This window comes from Bos taurus, chromosome X (genome assembly GCF_002263795.3).
Source record: "Bos taurus isolate L1 Dominette 01449 registration number 42190680 breed Hereford chromosome X, ARS-UCD2.0, whole genome shotgun sequence".
Taxonomy (NCBI): Eukaryota; Metazoa; Chordata; class Mammalia; order Artiodactyla; family Bovidae; genus Bos; species Bos taurus.
Genome location: NC_037357.1, coordinates 97,350,722 through 97,369,137, shown reverse-complemented (window position 1 = coordinate 97,369,137; position 18,416 = coordinate 97,350,722). Strand labels below are relative to the sequence as shown.

General features: G+C 38.7%; 1 pseudogene; it reads right to left on the bottom strand.

Moving 5' to 3' along the window:
• Window positions 1-11,059: 11,059 nt before the first annotated feature.
• On the bottom strand, window positions 11,060-13,336 carry LOC618014 (germ cell-less, spermatogenesis associated 1 pseudogene; annotated as a pseudogene).
• Between the last annotated feature and the right edge of the window lie 5,080 nt (window positions 13,337-18,416).

The window sequence follows — 18,416 nt, the reverse complement described above, 5'->3', positions numbered from 1 at the left end:
ATTCCTGGCCCCAGGGAATATTTATCCGTGATAGCTCCCACAAACACCATCATCTGAATCCAAGATCTTGCTCCTCCCAACTGCCTAAAACAAATAGTGATGGATAGCTCATGTCAAGAAAAAGCAGGACAGGAGCACAAACCCAACCATTAGCAGACAGGCTGCCTAAAGTCAAAGTAAGCTAACAGATACCCCAAATACACAACCTGACATGGACCTGCCTATCAGAGGAAAAAGACTCAACTCCACCCACCAGAAAGTAGGCACTAGTCCCTTCCATAACAAAATCTACACAAGTCACAGGACCAACCTCACCCACCTGGAGCAGAGACCAGAAGCCAGAAGAACTATGGCCATGAAGCCTGGGGAAAGAAGACCTGAAGCACAAGAAGGTAGACAAAGTGAAAATATAGAAGGATATCATGTGGACAAAGAATCAAGGTAAAAAATGATAAGACCAAGTAAAGGAAGAGGAATTAGGCAATCTGCCTGAAAAATAATTCAGAGTAATCATATTATAGATGATCCAAAATCTCAGATATAGAATGGAGAAAATGCAAAAAACAAAAATAAAGAGAAAAAACATAAAATTACCTAGGAGAAGTGAAGAAAAAAAGGGATGAACAACACAATAACTGAAATTAAAAATATACTAGAAGGAACCAATAGCAGAATAAATGAGGCAGAAGAACACATAAGTGAGTTGAAAGACAGAATGGTGGAAATAACTGCCAAGGAGCAGAATAAAGAAAAAAATAATGAAAAGAAATGAGGATATTCTCAGAGACCTTTGAGACAACATTTAAGTCACCAAGTTTTGAACTATAGGAATACTAGAAAAAGAAGAGAAATAGAAGGGTCTGAAAAAATATTTGAAGAGACCATAGCTGAAAACTTGCCTAACATGGGAAAGGAAATTGTCAAGTTCATAAATTCAAAGTGACCATATAGGATAAACAGTAAGAGAAACACACCAAGACAAATATTACTGAACCTAACAAAACTAAATACAGAAAAAATATTAAAAACAGCAAAGGAAAAGCAGCAAGTAAGATAGAAGGGAAACCCAATAAAGTTAAGACCTGATCTTTCAGCATAACATTGGCAGGCCAGAAGGGAGTGGAAGTGACAAAAGGGAAAAACCTACAACCAAGATTAGTCTACTTAGAAAGGATCTCATTTAGATTCAACAGAGAAATCAAAAGTATTACAGATAAGAAAAACCTAAGAAAACTCAGCTCCACAGAATGTGCTTTACAATAAATGCTAAAGAAATTTGTCTAGGCAGAAAAAAACAAGAGAAGGAGAGGACCTATAAAAGGAAACTGAAAACAATAAAGAAAATGGTTACATGAACACATGTATCAATAATTACCTTAAATGTAAATGGATTAAATGTTCTAACCAAAATAAACAGACTGGTTGAATGAATAGAAAAACAATACCCCTATGCATCATTTCTGTGGGATACACACTTTAGACATAGAGACACATACAAACTGAAAGTGAGGAGATGGGAAAAAGGATTCCATTACAATGGAAATCAAAAGAAAGCAGGAGTAGCAATACTCACATCAGACAAAATAGTCATTAAAATAAAAATAAAAACTATTACAAGAGAAAAGGAAGAGCACTATATAATGATCAAGGGATCAATCCAAGAAGATATAACAATTGTAAATATTTATGCACCCAGCATGTGAGCACCTCAGTACATAAGGTGAATGCTAACAGACATAAAATGGGAAATTGACGGTAACACAATAGTAGTAAAGGACTTTAACACCCCACTTCCACCAATGCAGATGGATATTTAATAAGGAAACTCAAACCTTAAATGACACATTAGACCAGAAACTGCAGAAATACAAAGGCTCATAAGAGACTATTATGAGCACCTATACCAATACTTTGGCCACCTCATGTGAAGAGTTGACTCATTGGAAAAGACTCTGATGCTGGGAGGGATTGGGGGCAGGAGGAGAAGGGGACAACAGAGGATGAGATGGCTGGATGGCATCACTGACTCGATGGACATGAGTTTGAGTGAACTCCAGGAATTGGTGATGGACAGGGAGGCCTGGCGTGCTGCAGTTCTTGGGGTTGCAAAGAGTCGGACATGACAGAGCAACTGAACTGAACTAATATACCGATAAAATGGACAATCTGGGAGAAATGGACAAATTCTAAGAAAAGTGAAACTTTTGAAGACTGGACCAGAATGAAATAAAAATATGAACAGATCAACTACAGACACTAAAATCCAAACAATGACAAAAAATCTTCCAACATACTAAAGTCCAGGGCCAGATGGATTCACAGGTAAGTTCTACAAAATGTTTAGAGAGGCGCTAACACCTATACTGCTCAAAAACTTTCAAACATGCAGAAGTAGGAACACTCCCAAACATATTCTATGAGGCCACCATCACCCTGATACCAAAACCAGACAAGCACATCACAAAGAAAGAAAATTGGAGGCTAATATCACAGATGAACATAGATGCAATGATCCTCAACCAAATACTAGCAAACAGAACACAAGAACACATTAAAAAATCATACATCATGATCAAGTGAGGTTTAACCAGGGATGCAAGGATTCTTTAATATATGCAAATCAAACAATGTTATACACCATATTAATAAATTGAATGTTAAAGCCCATATGATAATATTAATAAAAGCAGAAGAATTTTAGGTAAGGTTGAATACCAATTTTATGAAAAACTCTCCAGAAAATGGGCATAGAAGGAACCTACCTCAACATAATAAAGGCCATATTCAACAATCCCACAGCAAACATTATTCTCAATAGTGACAAACTGAAAACATTTCCTCTAAGATCAGAAACAAGAGAAGGGTGTCCACTCTTGCCATTATTATTCAACATAGTTTTGTATGTCCTAGACATGACAATCAGAGAAGAAAAATCAAAGTAATCCATATTGGAAAAGAAGTAAAACTCTCACTGTTTGCAGATGACATGATACTATATGTAGAAAATCCTAAACATGGCACCAGAAAACTACTAGAACCAATTAATGAATTTAGTAATGTTGCAGGATATAAAATTAATACACAGGAATCCCTTGCATTCCAATACATTAACAATGAAAAATCAGAAAGAGAAATGAGGACACAATACCATTCACCATTGCAACAAAAGAATAAAATATCTAGTATTAAACCTTGCTATGTATATTGTCACCTTGCTTATAAATTTATATCCAGAGTACATCAGGTGAGATGCTGGGCAGGATGAATCACAAGCTGGAATTAAGACTGTTGGGAGAAATATCAGTGACCTCAGATATGCAGATGACACCACCTTAGTGGCAGAATGTGAAGAGGAACTAAAGAGCCTCTTGAAGAAGGTGAAAGAGGAGAGTGAAAAAGCTGACTTAAAATTCAACATTCAAAAAAACTATGATCATGTCATCCAGTCCCATCACTTCATGGCAAATAGATGGGGAAACAATGGCAACAGTGACAGACTTTATTTTCTTGGGCTCTCAAATCACTTTGGAGGGTGACTGCATCCATGAAATTAAGATATTTGTTCCATGGAAGAGTAACTATGACAAATCTAGACAGTGTATTATAAAGCAGAGACATCACTTTACCAACAAAGGCCCATATAGTCAAAGCTATGGTTTTTCCAGGGACTTCTGTTGTCATATACAGATGTGAGAATTGAACCATAAAGAAGCCTGAGCGTCAAAGCATTGATGCTTTCAAACTGTGGTGCTGGAGGAGACTCTTGAGTCCCTTGGGCAGCAAGGAGGTCAAATCAGTCAATCCTAAAGGAAATAAACCTTGAATATTTATTGGAAGGATTGATACTGAAGCTCCAATTCTTTGGCTAACTGATGCAAAGGGCCAAATCATTGGAAAAGACCCTGATACTTGGAAAGACTGAGGGCAGCCAGAGAGGGTGACAGAGGATGAGACGGTTGGATGGTATCATTCACTCAATGGAAACAAGTTTGGGCAAACTCTAGGAGTTAGTGAAGGACAGGGCAGCCTGGTGTGATTCAGTCCATGAGGTCACAAAGAGTTAGACATGATTGAGCAGCAACAAAGGATACAAAAGACCTATATGCAGAAACTAGAAGATGCTAATGAAAGAAATCAAAGATGACAGATACAGAGAGATAATGGAGATGAAGAGATAATATCATGTTCCTGGATTGAATGAATCAATATTATGTAAATAAGTATACTATCCCAAACAGTCTTGAGATTTAATGCCATCCCTATTAAATAACCAATGACATTTTCCACAGAACAACAACAAAAAATTCCACAGTTTGTATGGTAATATTAAAGACCCCAAATAGCCAAAGCATTATTGAGAGTGAAAAATGGAGCCCAAAGAATCAAGCATCTTGACTTCAGACTATACTACAAAGCAGCAATCAGAAAGACAGACTGTGACAGGCATAAAAACAGAAAAATAGGTGAGTGGAATAGGCTAGGAAGCCCAAAGAAAAACCCATCCTAGGGGCACCTAGTCTTTGAAAAAAGAGGCAAGAATAAACAATGGAGAAAAGACAGCCTCTTCAATAAGTTGTGCTTGGAAAACTGTAGAGTTCAGTTCAGTCGCTCAGTTGTGTCCAACTCTTTGTGACCCCATGAACTGCAGCACGCCAGGCCTCACTGTCCATCACCAACTCCCGGAGTTGACTCAAACTCATGTCCACTGAGTCGGTGATGCCATCCAACCATCTCATCCTCAGTCATCCCGTCCCTTCTCTTCCCGCCTTCAATCTTTCCCAGCATCAGGGTCTTTTCCAAAGGGACAGTTCTTCGCATCAGGTGGCCAAAGTATTGGAGTTTCAGCTTCAGCATCAGTCCCCAATGAACATTCAGGACTGATCTCCTTTAGGATGGACTGGTTGGATCTCCTTACAGTCCAAGGGACTCTCAAGAGTCTTCTCCAACACCACAGTTCAAAAGTGTCAATTCTTCAGCGATCAGCTTTCTTTGTAGTTCAACACTCACATACATATATGACTACTGGAAAAACCATAACCTTGACTAGACAGACCTTTTTGGCAAAGTAATGTCTCTGATTTTTAATATGCTGTCTAGGTTGGTCATAACTTTCCTTACAAGGAGTAAGGGTATTAATTTCATGGCTGCAGTCACCATCTGCAGTGATTTTGAAGCCCTAAAAAATAGTCTCTCACAGTTTCTAGTGTTTCCTTATCTATTTGCCATGAAGTGATGGGTCTGGATGCCATGATCTTAGTTTTGTGAATGTTAAGCTTTAAGACAATTTTTTTCACTCTCCTCTTTCACTTTTATCAAGTGGCTCTTAGTTCTTCACTTTCTGTCATAAGGGTGGTGTCATCTGCATATCTGAGGTTATTGATATTTCTCCCTGCAATCTTGATTCCAGCTTGTGCTTCCTCCAGCCCAGCGTTTCTCATGATTTACTCTGCATATAAGTTAAATAAGCACAGTGACAATATACAGCCTTGACATACTCCTTTTCCTATTTGGAACCAGTCTGTTGTTCCATGTCCAGTTCTAACTGTTGCTTCCTGACCTGCATACAGGTTTCTAAAGAGGCAGGTCAGGTGGTCTGGTATTCCCATCTCTTTCAGAATTTTCCACAGTTTATTGTGATCCACACAGTCAAAGGCTTTGGCATAGTCAATAAAGCAGAAAGAGATGTTTTTCTGGAACTCTCTTGCTTTTTTGATGATCCAGCAGATGTTGGCAATTTGATCCCTGATTCCTCTGCCTTTTCTAAATCCAGCTTGAACATCTGGAAGTTCACAGTTCACGTATTGCTGAAGCCTGGCTTGGAGAATTTTGAGCATTGCTTTACTAGCCTTTGAGATGAGTGCAGTTGTGTGGTAGTTTGAGCATTCTTTGGCATTGCCTTTCTTTGGGATTGGAATGAAAACTGACCTTTTCCAGTCCTGTGGCCACTGCTGAGTTTTCCGGATTTGCTGGCATATTGAGTGCAGCACTTTCACAGCATCATCTGTTAGGATTTGAAATAGCTCAACTGGAAATCCATCACCTCCACTGGAATTCCATCACCTCCAATTCCTTCATAGTGATGCTTCCTAAGGCCCACTTGACTTCATATTCCAGGATGTCTGGCTCTAGCTGAGTGATCACACCATTGTGATTATCTGGGTCGTGAAGATCTTTTTTGTATAGTTCTTCTGTGTATTGTTGCCACCTCTTCCTAAAATCTTCTGCTTCTTTTAGGTCCATACCATTTCTGTCCTTAATTGAGCCCATCTTCGCATGAAATGTTCCCTTGGTATCTCTGATTTTCTTGAAGAGATCTCTAGTCTTTCCCCTTCCATTGTTTTCCTCTATTTCTTTGCACTGATCACTGAAGAAGGCTTTCTTATCTCTCCTTGCTACTCTTTGGAACTCAGCATTCAAGTGGGTATATCTTTCCTTTTTTCCTTTGCTTTTGGCTTCTCTTCTTTTCACAGCTATTTGCAATGCCTCCTCAGACAGCCATTTTGATTTTTTGCATTTCTTTTTCTTGAGGATGGTCTTGATCCGTGTCTCCTGTACAGTATCACAAACCTCTGTCCATAGTTCATCAGTCACTTTATCAGATCTAGTCCCTGAAATTTATTTCTCACTTCCACTGTATAATCATAAGGGATTTGATTAGGTCATACCTGAATGGTCTAGTGGTTTTCCCTACTTTCTTCAATTTAAGTCTGAATTTCAATTTAAGCCAATTTCTTCAATTTAAGTCTGAATTTGGCAAAAAGGAGTTCATGATCTGAGCCACAGGCAGTTCCTGGTCTTGTTTTTGCTGACTGTATAGAGCTTCTCCGTCTTTGGCTGCAAAGAATATAATCAATCTGATTTTGGTATTGGCCATCTGGTGATGTCCATGTGTAGAGTGTTCCCTTTTGTTGTTGGAAGAGGGTGTTTGCCATGATTAGTGCATTCTCTTCACAAAACTTTATTAGCCTTTGCCCTGCTTCATTCTGTATTCCAAGGCCAAATTTGCCTGTTACTCCAGGTGCTTCTTGACTTCCTACTTTTGCATTCCAGTCCCCTATGTTGAGAAGGACATTTTTTGGGGGGGTGTTAGTTCTAATCAACTTCAGCTTCTTCAGCATTACTGGTCAGGGCATAGACTTGGATTACCATGCTATTGAATGGTTTGCCTTGGAAATGAACAGAGATCATTCTGTCGTTTTTGAGATTGCATCCAAGTACTGCATTTTGGACTCTTTTGTTGAGTATGATGGCTATTCCATTTATTCTAAGGGATTCTTGCCCACAGTAGTAGATATAATGGTGATGTGGATGGCTACTCCATTTCTTCTAAGGGATTCTTGCCCACAGTAGTAGATATAATGGTGATGTGAGTTAAATTCACCCATTCCTATTTTAGTTTGCTAATTCCTAAAATGTCGACATTCACTCTTGCCATCTCCTGTTTGACTACTTCCAATTTGCCTTGATTCATGCACTTAACATTCCAGGTTCCTGTGTGTACAGGTGCATGTCAAAGAATTAAATTAGAACACTTCCTAACACTATACACAAAAACAAGTCAAAATGGATTAAAGACTGAAATGTAAGGCCAAATATTATAAAACTTTTAGAAGAAAACATAAGTAGTACACTCTTTGACATAAATGGCAGCAAGATCCTTTGTGACCCTCCTCTAACAGTAATTAAAATAAAAAATAAATTTGAAGCTAATAAAATGTAAAAGCATTTTCAGAGCAAAGGAAACTATAAACAAGTTGAAAAAACAGCCCTCAGAAAGGGAGAAAAATAATTGCAAATGAAGAAACTGACAAAGGATTAATCTTAAAAATATACAAGCAGCTCATGCAGCTCAATATAAAAAACACTAAAAATCTAATCAAAACTGATCAGAAGACATCAACAGACACTTCTCCAAAGAAGACATACAGATGGCCAACACATGAAAAGATGCTCAACATTTATCATTATTAGAGAAATGTAAGTTAAAACTCCAATGAGGTACCATTTCACAGAAGTCAGAATGGCCATCATCAAAATATCTACAAACAATAAATGCTAGAGAGGATATGGAGAAAAGGGAAGCTGCTTTCATTGTTGGTGTAAATTGATACAAACACTATGGAGAACAGTATGGAGGTTTCTTACAAAACTAGCAATAAAACTACCATATGACCCAGCAATTCCATTAGCCCCAGAAAGCTGTAATTCTAAAATACACATGTACCCCAGTGTTAATTGCAGCACTATTTACAATAGTCAGGACATGGAAGCAACTTAGGTGTCCACTGACAGATGACTGGATAAAGAAGATATGATACATATATGCAATGGAATGTTACTAAGCCATAAAAGGAACAAAACTGAGTCATTCACAGTGATGGGCATGAACCTAGAGTCTGTCACAAAGAGTAAATTAAGTCAGAAAGATAAAAACAAATATATTATTTTAATGCTTTTAGCTAGAAAATGTTATTTTTGATCTATTTTCTATATTACAAAATGTAATTTTTCTAGAATCTAGAAAAATCTTACAGATGAAACTATTTGCAGGGCAGGAATAGAGATGCAGACCTAGAGAATGAACACGTGGACAAAGGCAGGAAAGGGGAAGGTGAGACAAATTGGGAGATTAAGATTTACATATATACACTACCATGTGTAAAATAGATAGCTATCGGGAAGCTACTGTGTAGCACAGGGAGCTCAGCTCAGTGCTCTTTGATGACCAAGAGGCAGAGGATGGAGTGGGTGGGAGTGAGGTTCAAGGAGGGAGGGCACATATTTGCACACATAGCTGATTCACACTGGTGTACAGCAGAAACTAACACAACATTGTAAAGCTCTTATACTTCAATTTAAAAAAATATTAAAAATTGAAAAAAAGAAATGTGAAAAGAAGACAGATTAGATAAAATGTTTGCTAGAAAGAACTTTTAAGGATATGAAGAACTTCACTTTGCCCTCAGTAGCATGAGAACAATACCCAAGAAAATGGTAACCTGAAATAATACAAAATTATTATGCAAATACTGATTAATCAGATTACTGTCAATTCACTTTCTCATTCTAAATAAACTTCAAATATATGTTATTAATAATCATGATATAATTAACTTCAAGATTCGTATGCCTTGTAGAATATGAGTGAGTGAGTGAAGTCGCTCAGTCGTGTCCGACTCTTTGCGACCCCATGGACTGTAGCCCCCCAGGCTCCTCCGTACATGGGACTCTCCAGGCAAGAATACTGGAGTGGGTTGCCATTTCCTTCTCTAGGGGATATTCCTGACCCAGGGATCGAACCCAGCTCTCCCGCATTGCAGGCAGATGCTTTACCGTCTGAACTGAAGGGTTTAGAGGCCGTCAAATGGACATGACCTATAAAGGCAATTTTGATGGTTTTACATAGAAATGACCTCTAATGGAAGAGAACACAAATGGGAACTATTTGAGATACACTTCTGTGTAAAATGTAGTTTGCACATAATTCAGCATTTTAAATGAGCACTCTGCCAACCGAGACCAATATCAATCATCTCTTGAGGTTTTCTACTATGTACCAACATCAAATCTACATAGGAACAAATGTTACTCCTGCTTTTCTCTTCTATATCAAATGTCCTGAAGCCTTTGTGTCTCTCTGGAGCGAGGCCGAGTTTCCGAAGGCACATTCCAGTATAAACATCATCGATGGGATAGAGAAGGACCCGGTCAGTCACATTGTACAGTCTCAGGGCCAGGTGGCCGGAGTAGAGGAATTCGCCTCCTCCTGCATAAGGCGGGTAGACGCCAGTGTAAACAACTTCTGGGATGTAGTACTTGAGGTTCTTATCCCGATGAGGTCCAGCATTATGAATCACATCACCAATAAACAAATCTTTGGCTTTGTTCCTGGATAAGCTATTCAAGTAATTCAGGAGATGATGGGTGTTCACAAAAACATCATCATCGCCCTTGAACCCACCTGAGAAAGAGTAAGGCCTGGTAAACAAAAGTTAAAAAAGAGCTGTAGAAAGCACATTAAAGAAAATTACTCTCAATTGCATGCTTGGTACTCAAGAAGAGATATAATCAATATGTGTGTTCATAGAAAAAGGCAGTTATATTAAAAGCAATATAAAAACATTTGCATAAATATTCAAATATTAAATAAATATTATATATTCAAATATTAACATTTGACATTCAAGTATTAAATGAATATTTGAATGTTGCACTAGTCAGCTGGACAGACTGACTGGGCCTTCTCTTCCTAGCTCAGGAATTGTTTAGAAGACATATTTATAATGAAATAATTTTTTATGCTATTGGCTTCTATTTTGAAATAAATGTTACATTAAATACCCTGGCCTAAAATGGGTAATCTTGCCTTTCTCCAGGGCATCTTCCCAACCCAGGGATCGAACCCAGGTATCCTGCATTGCAGACAGATTCTTTACCAACTGAGCTATCAGGGAAGCCCGAATATCCTGCAAAGAATGAGTTCTGGCAAAAATGAGAAGTATGTCCAATATAAAAACAAACAGAAAGAATGAAGAAGATACTTTGAGATTACTGATATCTACATATTCATAGGAATAAATGATGTTTGTGGAAATCCATTTTAGTCTATAGTGCCTAGTTAGCCATTTCAAAAATTATTTCCCTTTGGTCTTTACAAACTTATAAATATATATGGGCATATACGTATATATACATATATAATGTTATTTGTATGTATTTAACATAATACATAAAATTATATGAACTTCTTCTTCTTCTTCTAAGTCGCTTCAGTCGTGTCCGACTCTGCGCGACCCCATAGACGGCAGCCCACCAGGCTCCCCCGTCCCTGGGATTCTCCAGGCAAGAAAAATGGAGTGGGTTGCCATTTCCTTCTCCAGTACATGAAAGTGAAAAGTGACTAGTACTACATTTTTATATATTATGTAATTAATATATATAATGATATATAGTATGTATTATTATATTAACATATGATACATGTATAGTATGTCACATTGTATAACCTGACATTGTCTGATAATTTGTAACTCTATATTACAGAAACCAAAAAAGAATCTCTAATCTCAGGTTTTACTTCATGATTTATTTTCTCCTATAATACAGTGCTTCAAATAAAGCCACATTTGCACAATCATTTCCGCAAGGAAGAGAATTCTTTATTCTGTCTCAATATTGGTTAGAGTAAAATTTATGCAGCAAGTTAATTTCTTTTTGGTTCTTGGACATACAATCCATTGTTTCCATTTGGAGCATGCCTGTTGAATAGTAAATGAAAAGCAAAAGGTGTCTTTTTGGTTTCATCACTGACTATTTGGTTTCACAGATATTTTCTTGGAATTGAACTTTTTCTTCACAGATACATAGAAATAAAATGAAGAGAGTAATTTATGATAGTTTCTACATTCAAAAGATTATTTTCTTTTGCTATTGTTCATCTTTATTGTGTTTAACAGTAGGCCATTAAATGAAATGAGACACCAGAAATTTTCAAAAGGCTAAGCTAGCCTAATTGACAATATCATCAATTTCCTGGATTTTCTAATGATATAAACAGGAAGTTGCAGAATATATATAAAGGGAAGCTCAAAGCTACGCTATCCAGTTTCATTACCATTTGTTCCTCATCCTTTTCAAAGGTAAGGATTTTATAACCAGTTGTTTTCCTGAAGCTCAGTTTTCCACTAGAACCAAAATATACCAAAGTTAATCTGAATGCAATATTTCTTTGAGGTTGTAAACAGATGGAGCCATCATATGGCTGACTGAAAGCATGTCGTTTGAAAATTATAAAATGGCTGGTGAAGACGACATACAAATGAACACCGAAATTGTAACCGGACCACTTCCAGGCATAGGTTCCATCTCTGACAATCCTTTTGCCACATCTCATGCTATATTCTTCAAGTTCGGTTTCAGTGATGTCTCTAGGACCAATTTCCCTGTATTGTTGTGCTCTAAGCAAGGTATACCATTGTCGTTTATAAACACACGATAACCATTCTGAAGGTATTAGAGCATCTTGTTCAATAACTTTTGTGGAGGCCAGGTCACAAATGATATGCTGAAACCTCAAATTTTTAAATACTGGTTGAAATACTATGCCTTGTTTAGTTTCAAGAAAGGAAATGCTACCATCATGTTCCTTGTGCCTGGAAAACCAGTTGTTTGCATTAACTAAAAGCTGTTTCATTGTGCCTTTCCAACCTGGGTTAAGGCGGAGGAACATCCACTGTTTGAGTGTAGTATATATATCGATTTCCTTTTGCATTACGAATAAATTAGAAGAAGAAATGACCAGATTCATAAGATCTGTACTGAGTTTCTTGTAAAGTTCAACACTTGGATGAGTCATCAGATTGTGGAGAAGCCATTCAAAGCACCCTGTCTTTACAGAATGTAACCCATAGGTCTCTGCTGCCACATAGAAGCTACATACAGTTTTCACATTAATTGTTTCCTTCATGGTCTTATCACACTGCTGAATTAAGTCCTCTACTTGAAGCAGGCACGCGGTTGCCAAAACTCTTGGAACTTGAAGGGGCTTAATTAAGACATATTCATTCCTATACAACGAGCCTAATACAAATTGCAAAGATTCTACATTTATATTCTGGTCATTAATCTCCAGGTCAATAATATCTTTGTGACATTCTTTCCCAGAATCTCTAAACATTGTAGCAAAGTAGTCCGACTGACATAAAAACCTTTTGTGTAAACACCACACTTTCCCCAGAGCACGGATTTTAATGTCACTGGTTTCGCCATTTAAAAATAAAGTTTGGTAAGCATACTCAGATTTGATCTTAACTTTTTTACCCTGTCTTGTACAGACGACTTGCTGTAGATCCTCCTCCTGGTTGTGACTCATCTCAGACTCTGGGCCTAAGCTGGGACCGGTGCTCTGTTTGCGTTTACGGCTTCCAGACACATAACTGGGGCCTGCCTGGGCTTCTGGCTGCTGCAGTTCCCCTGTGCCAGATTCCCTGCATTGCAGATTCCGACTGTTCAAGGGCCCCATAGATAAAGGCTCTTAGGGCCCCTAAAGAGACTGCTGCAGAGACTTCTCTGCCACAGCATTGCTGTGGCGTGCCACCTCCGCTTAGGCCCTAGTTTCACTTGGGCATTTTAGCACAGTCCCAAACGTCACAGTGGAGGCTCTGCATTCTTCATTCTCTGCTCCAGCCCCTCCCTCCCTGTGGCCCCGCCCACTGCCTCCAGTCTTCCATTCAGTCTAGCCTATTGTTCAGGGCCCCTGCCTCCAGGTTTTCCTTGAAAATACTTTCCTATAAGGGAAATGACTGAATCAAAGGCTTTTGGATCACAGTGTTAAAGAGTGTACATATTCACATTTCTACTGCAAGTGGGAGAATTCTTTTCTCAGCTGTCAGCAATATTGAATATAATTATCTGCCTTCAACTTTTAGTAATTTAAAAAAGATGAATAGTGGTATATCATTATTTTATTATTCCTCTTTCATTATAGAGAAGGCAAACTTTTATTTGATGTATGTGTGTATATGCATATATATGCACAAAATTATACACATATACAAAATTATATATGTATAATTTTGAAATATCAGTAAAGATAAAGAGATATTTCAAAATTTTCTGATAAGGTACATCTTCATATTCTTTGCTTATTTCTGTATGAAAAGTGTTAGTCACTAAGCTGTGTCTAACTCTTTGAAAGCTTATGGACTGTAGCCTGCCAGGCTCTTCTGTCCATGGGATTCTCAGGGAAGAATACTGGAGTGGGTAGCCATTTCCTTCTCCAGGGGATCTTCCTGAACCAGGGATCGAACCCTGGTTTCCCACATGGCGGGCAGTTTCTTCACTGTCTGAGCCACCAAGGAAGCCCCAAAAGAAAGTGTTAGTTACTTGGTCATGTCCAACACTTTGTGACCCCATGGACTGCAACTTGCCAGAGTCCTCTGTCCATGAAAGTCTCCAGGCAAGAAAACTGGAGTGGGTTGCCATTTCCTTCTCCAGGGAAATTCCTGACACATGGATCAAATCCAGTCTCCTGCACTGCAGGCAGATTCTTTATCCTTTGAGCTACCCGGGAAATGTTTATTTCTGTATAGATTTTTATATATTTTCTCCTTAGTGATTGTCAAAAGCTTATTAGCTTCTTATAATGTAAGACTACACATATGTATGGTGTGCATGTGTGCCAAGTCACCTTCAGTCATGTCCCACTCTTTATGACCCTATGGACTGTAGCACACCAGGCTCCTCTGTCTATGAGGATTCTCCAAGCAAGAATACTGGAGTGGGTTGCCATGACTTCCTCCAGGGCATCTGTCTGATCCAGGTATCAAACCTGCATCTCTTACCTCTTCTGAATTGGCAGGTGGGTTCTTTACTACTAGTGCCACCTGGGAAGCCCATATATATGCATATATACATATAAAAATTAAAATTGTTAAAAGGTTATATTTTGTTGTTGTTCAGTCACTCAGTCGTGTCCAACATTTTGTGACCCCATAGCCTATAGCACCCCAGGCTTTGCTGTCTTTCATCATCTCCTGGAGCTTGCTCCAACTCATGCCCATTGAATCAGAAATGTCATTCAACCATCACGTCCTCTGCTGTCCCCTTCTCCTCCTGCCTTCACTCTTTCCCAGCATCAGGGTCTTTTCTAATCAGTTGGCTGTTCGCATCAGGTGGCCAAAGTATTAGAGCTTCAGTTTCAGCGTCAGTCCTTCCAAGGAATATTCAGGATTGATTTCCTTTAGGATTGACTGATTTGATCTCCTTGCTGTCTGAAGGACTCTCAAGAGTCTTCTCCAACACCACAGTTCAAAAACATCAACTCTTTGGCACTCAGCCTTCTTTATGGTCCAATCCTCACATCCATGCATAACTACAGGAAAAATCATAGCTTTTACTATATAGAACTTTGTCAGCAAAGTAATATCTCTGCTTTTTAATATGCTGTCTAAGTTTGTCATAACTTTCCTTCCAAGGAGCAAGTGTCTTTTAATTTCATGGCTGCAGTCACCATCTGCAGTGATTTTGGAGCCCAAGAAAATAAAGTCTGTCACTGTTTCCATTGTTTCCCTATCTATTTGCCATGAAGTGATGGACTGGATGCCATGATTTTAGTTTTTTTAATACTGAGTTTTAGGCCAGCTTTTTCACTCTCCTCTTTCACCTCCACCAAGAGGCTCTGTAGTTCCTCTTCACTTTCTGCCATAAGGATGGTGTCATCTGCATGTCTGAGGCTATTGATATTTCTCTCAACGATCTTGATTTCAGCTTATGCTTCATGCAGCCCAGAATGTTGCATGATGTACTCTGGATATAAGTTAAATAATCAGGGTGACAATATACAGCCTTGGCATACTCCTTTCCCAATTTGGAACCAGTCCACTGTTCAATATCTGGTTCTAACTCTTGTTTCTTGATCTGCATACAGTTTTCTCAGGAGGTAGGTAATGTACTATGGTCAGGTATTCCCATCTCTTGAAGAATTTTCCACAGTTTGTTGTGATCCGCACAGTCAAAGCCTTAGGAAGCATCAATGAAGTCAATGAAGCAGAAGTAGATTTTTTTTTAATTCTGTCTATTTCTGTGATCCAGTGGATGTTGCCAATTTGACCGCTGGTTTCTCTGCCTTTTCTAAATTCAGCTTGAACATCTGGAAGTTCTCAGTTCACGTACTGTTGAAGCCTGGCTTGGAGAATTTTGAGCATTACTTTGGTAGCGTGTGAGATTGTGCAGTAGTTTGAAAATTCTTTGGCATGCCCCTTCTTTAGGATTGGAATGAAAGCTGATTTTTTTCCAGTCCTATGGTCACTGCTTAATTTTCCATATTTGCTGGCATATTGAATGCAGAACGTTAACAGCATTATCTTTCAGGATTTGAAATAGCTCAGCTGTAATTCCATCACCTCCACTAGCTTTGTTAGCACTGATGCTTCCTATGGCCCCCTTGACTTCACACTCCAAGATGTCTGGCTGTAGGTGAGTGATCACACCATCATGGTTATCTGGCTTATTAAGGTCTTTTTGTATAGTTCTGTGTATTTCTTGGCACCTCTTCTTTATATCTTCTGCTTCTTTTAGGTTCATGCTGTTTCTGTCCGTTATTGTGCCCATCTTTGCATGAAATGTAAAGCTCCTCCCACTGCCCCCTTTTCTGGGCTTTATCTTCAATTTGTAAGAAACTGTCAAACTGTTTTCCAAAGTGGCTTTACCATTTGATGTTACCACTAGCATGTAAGATGGTGGAGTAGAAGGACATGTGTTCATCTTGTCCTGCAAGAACACCAAAATGGCAACTAGCTGCTGAATAACCATCAACAAGAGACTGTTGAATCCCACCGAAGAAAGATACCTGGATCCAAGGGCAGAGGAGAATCCCCAACTAGACAGTAGGAGGGGCACAGCTGCATTTAAAATTAAATCTCAGACCCAGTAGAGATGCTCAGAGGGCACAAACAAAACCTTGTGTGCACCAGGACTGAGGGAAAAGAGCAATGACACCCACAAGAGACTGAGCCAGACCTGCATTTAAGTGTTGGAGTGTCTCCTGTGGAGGCATGGGTTAGCAGTGACCTGCCTCGGGGACAGGGATTCTGGTTGCAGCAGACTTGGGAGGCACAGCGCGTGGCATAATCCTCTTTGAGGAGGTTATCATTAACCCCACTATAGAGCCACCAAGCTGATGACCCACAAACTGGAGAACAATTATGCCAAAGAAGTTCTTTCACTGTTTCAAAAGTTCTAGCGCCCACAACAGATTTCCCAACCTGGGAATCCAGCAAAAGGACTGAGAACCATTAGGGAAACAGACTTTTGAAGGGCACAACAAAACCTTGTGCACACCAGGAGAAAGGAGCAGTGACTCTGCAAGTGACTGAGCCAGACTTGCCTGTGAGTGCTGAGTCTCCAGTGGAGGTGTGGGTGGACAGTGGCCTGCTGTGCGGTCAGGGCCAATGACTACAACAGTCCTGAGAGCCGTGGCATGCTGGTATAAGTCCTTTTGTAGGAAGTCACCATTAGTGCCATTAACTGTATCATAGTTTGGACTCAGGCCAAACTACAGAGAGGGTACACAGCCTCACCCATCAGCAGAAAATTGGATTAAAGATTTAATGAGCATGGCCCTGCCCACAAGAGCAAGACCCAGTTTTACCCTCCCTTCACCAGGAAGCTTCCTTAAGTCTTTTATCCTCATCCATCAGAGGGCAGACAGAATGAAAACCACAACCACAGAAAACTAAACAAACATCCCATGGATCACAATGTGATCTAACTCAGTGATACTATGAGCCATGCCGTGTAGGGCCACCCAAGATGGACAGGTCATGATGGAGAGTTCTGATAAAATGTGGTCCACTGGAGAAGGGAATGTCAAACAACTACAGCATTCTTGCCTTGAGAACCCCATGGATATAATGAAAAGGCAAAAAAAAAAAAAAGATTATATATTTATATATAATAAAATTTTATGGGGCTTTTTTGTTGTAAAGATATTTTAATTCATAAGAAGCCAAATTAGATTTTCCAAATATTGATTTTGGCTTCACTGCTTAGAAAGTCTTACCTTATCTGAAATTCGATAAGTATTCTTCTATATTTTCTAGCTAAATATTCATTGTGTTAACTCTTATGTAACATCTAAATGTTGAAATTTTAATGCATTTCTAAATTCTCATAATTTGAAGTGACAGAAGCATTATGCAAAAGAGTATATACATTATAAACCAGATTTTTACAAACAAAAAATACACATGTATTTTGCATGCCTAATACTAAAAGTTATAGACACTATTCTACCATAGGTTGTCTTTGAATATTGATATTATGGATAGTATCTTAACTAAGCCCAGGCAGCAGGTACAGTGGGGCCTATAAAGAGTGAGTGGTTGGTTATATGGTGTTCTCCATCCTTCTTAGCTGTAGTTTGTGTGGGTTTTGCTTTCTCTTAATCCAGCACAAGCTCCTTTTCCTCTTCACAAAGCAGGACAATGCCTCTCAGTTTCCAAGAGTAGGAGTAATATGCAGGGACAAAAACAATGAAACGGCATCTAGGATTGTTTTTACAGAACAATATTTGTTTGCTTCATTCACTGTCAAAACTACAGCAACTAGAAGAGGGTATGCTAGATGTTTATTAAATATCTGTTGAAACACTGAACCTATACTTTGCAGCAGTTATTGAGTGAATGATTTATTTTGACATCTTTTTTACTACAAACCTAGTTATGCCAGCTTATATGAAATAATCCTTGATTTTCAAAGCTAGTAAAGCCCTTTTAGTCTCTGCACATCTTCAAAACTGACTTTAAGTGGTTCCTTTCATCTGAGATACATTGCTTCTCCACAGTTGCATGTCAATTGCCTCTGTAACTCATGAATTCTTTATAGACATGCTCAGAGGCTAGTTATTTCTTAACTTT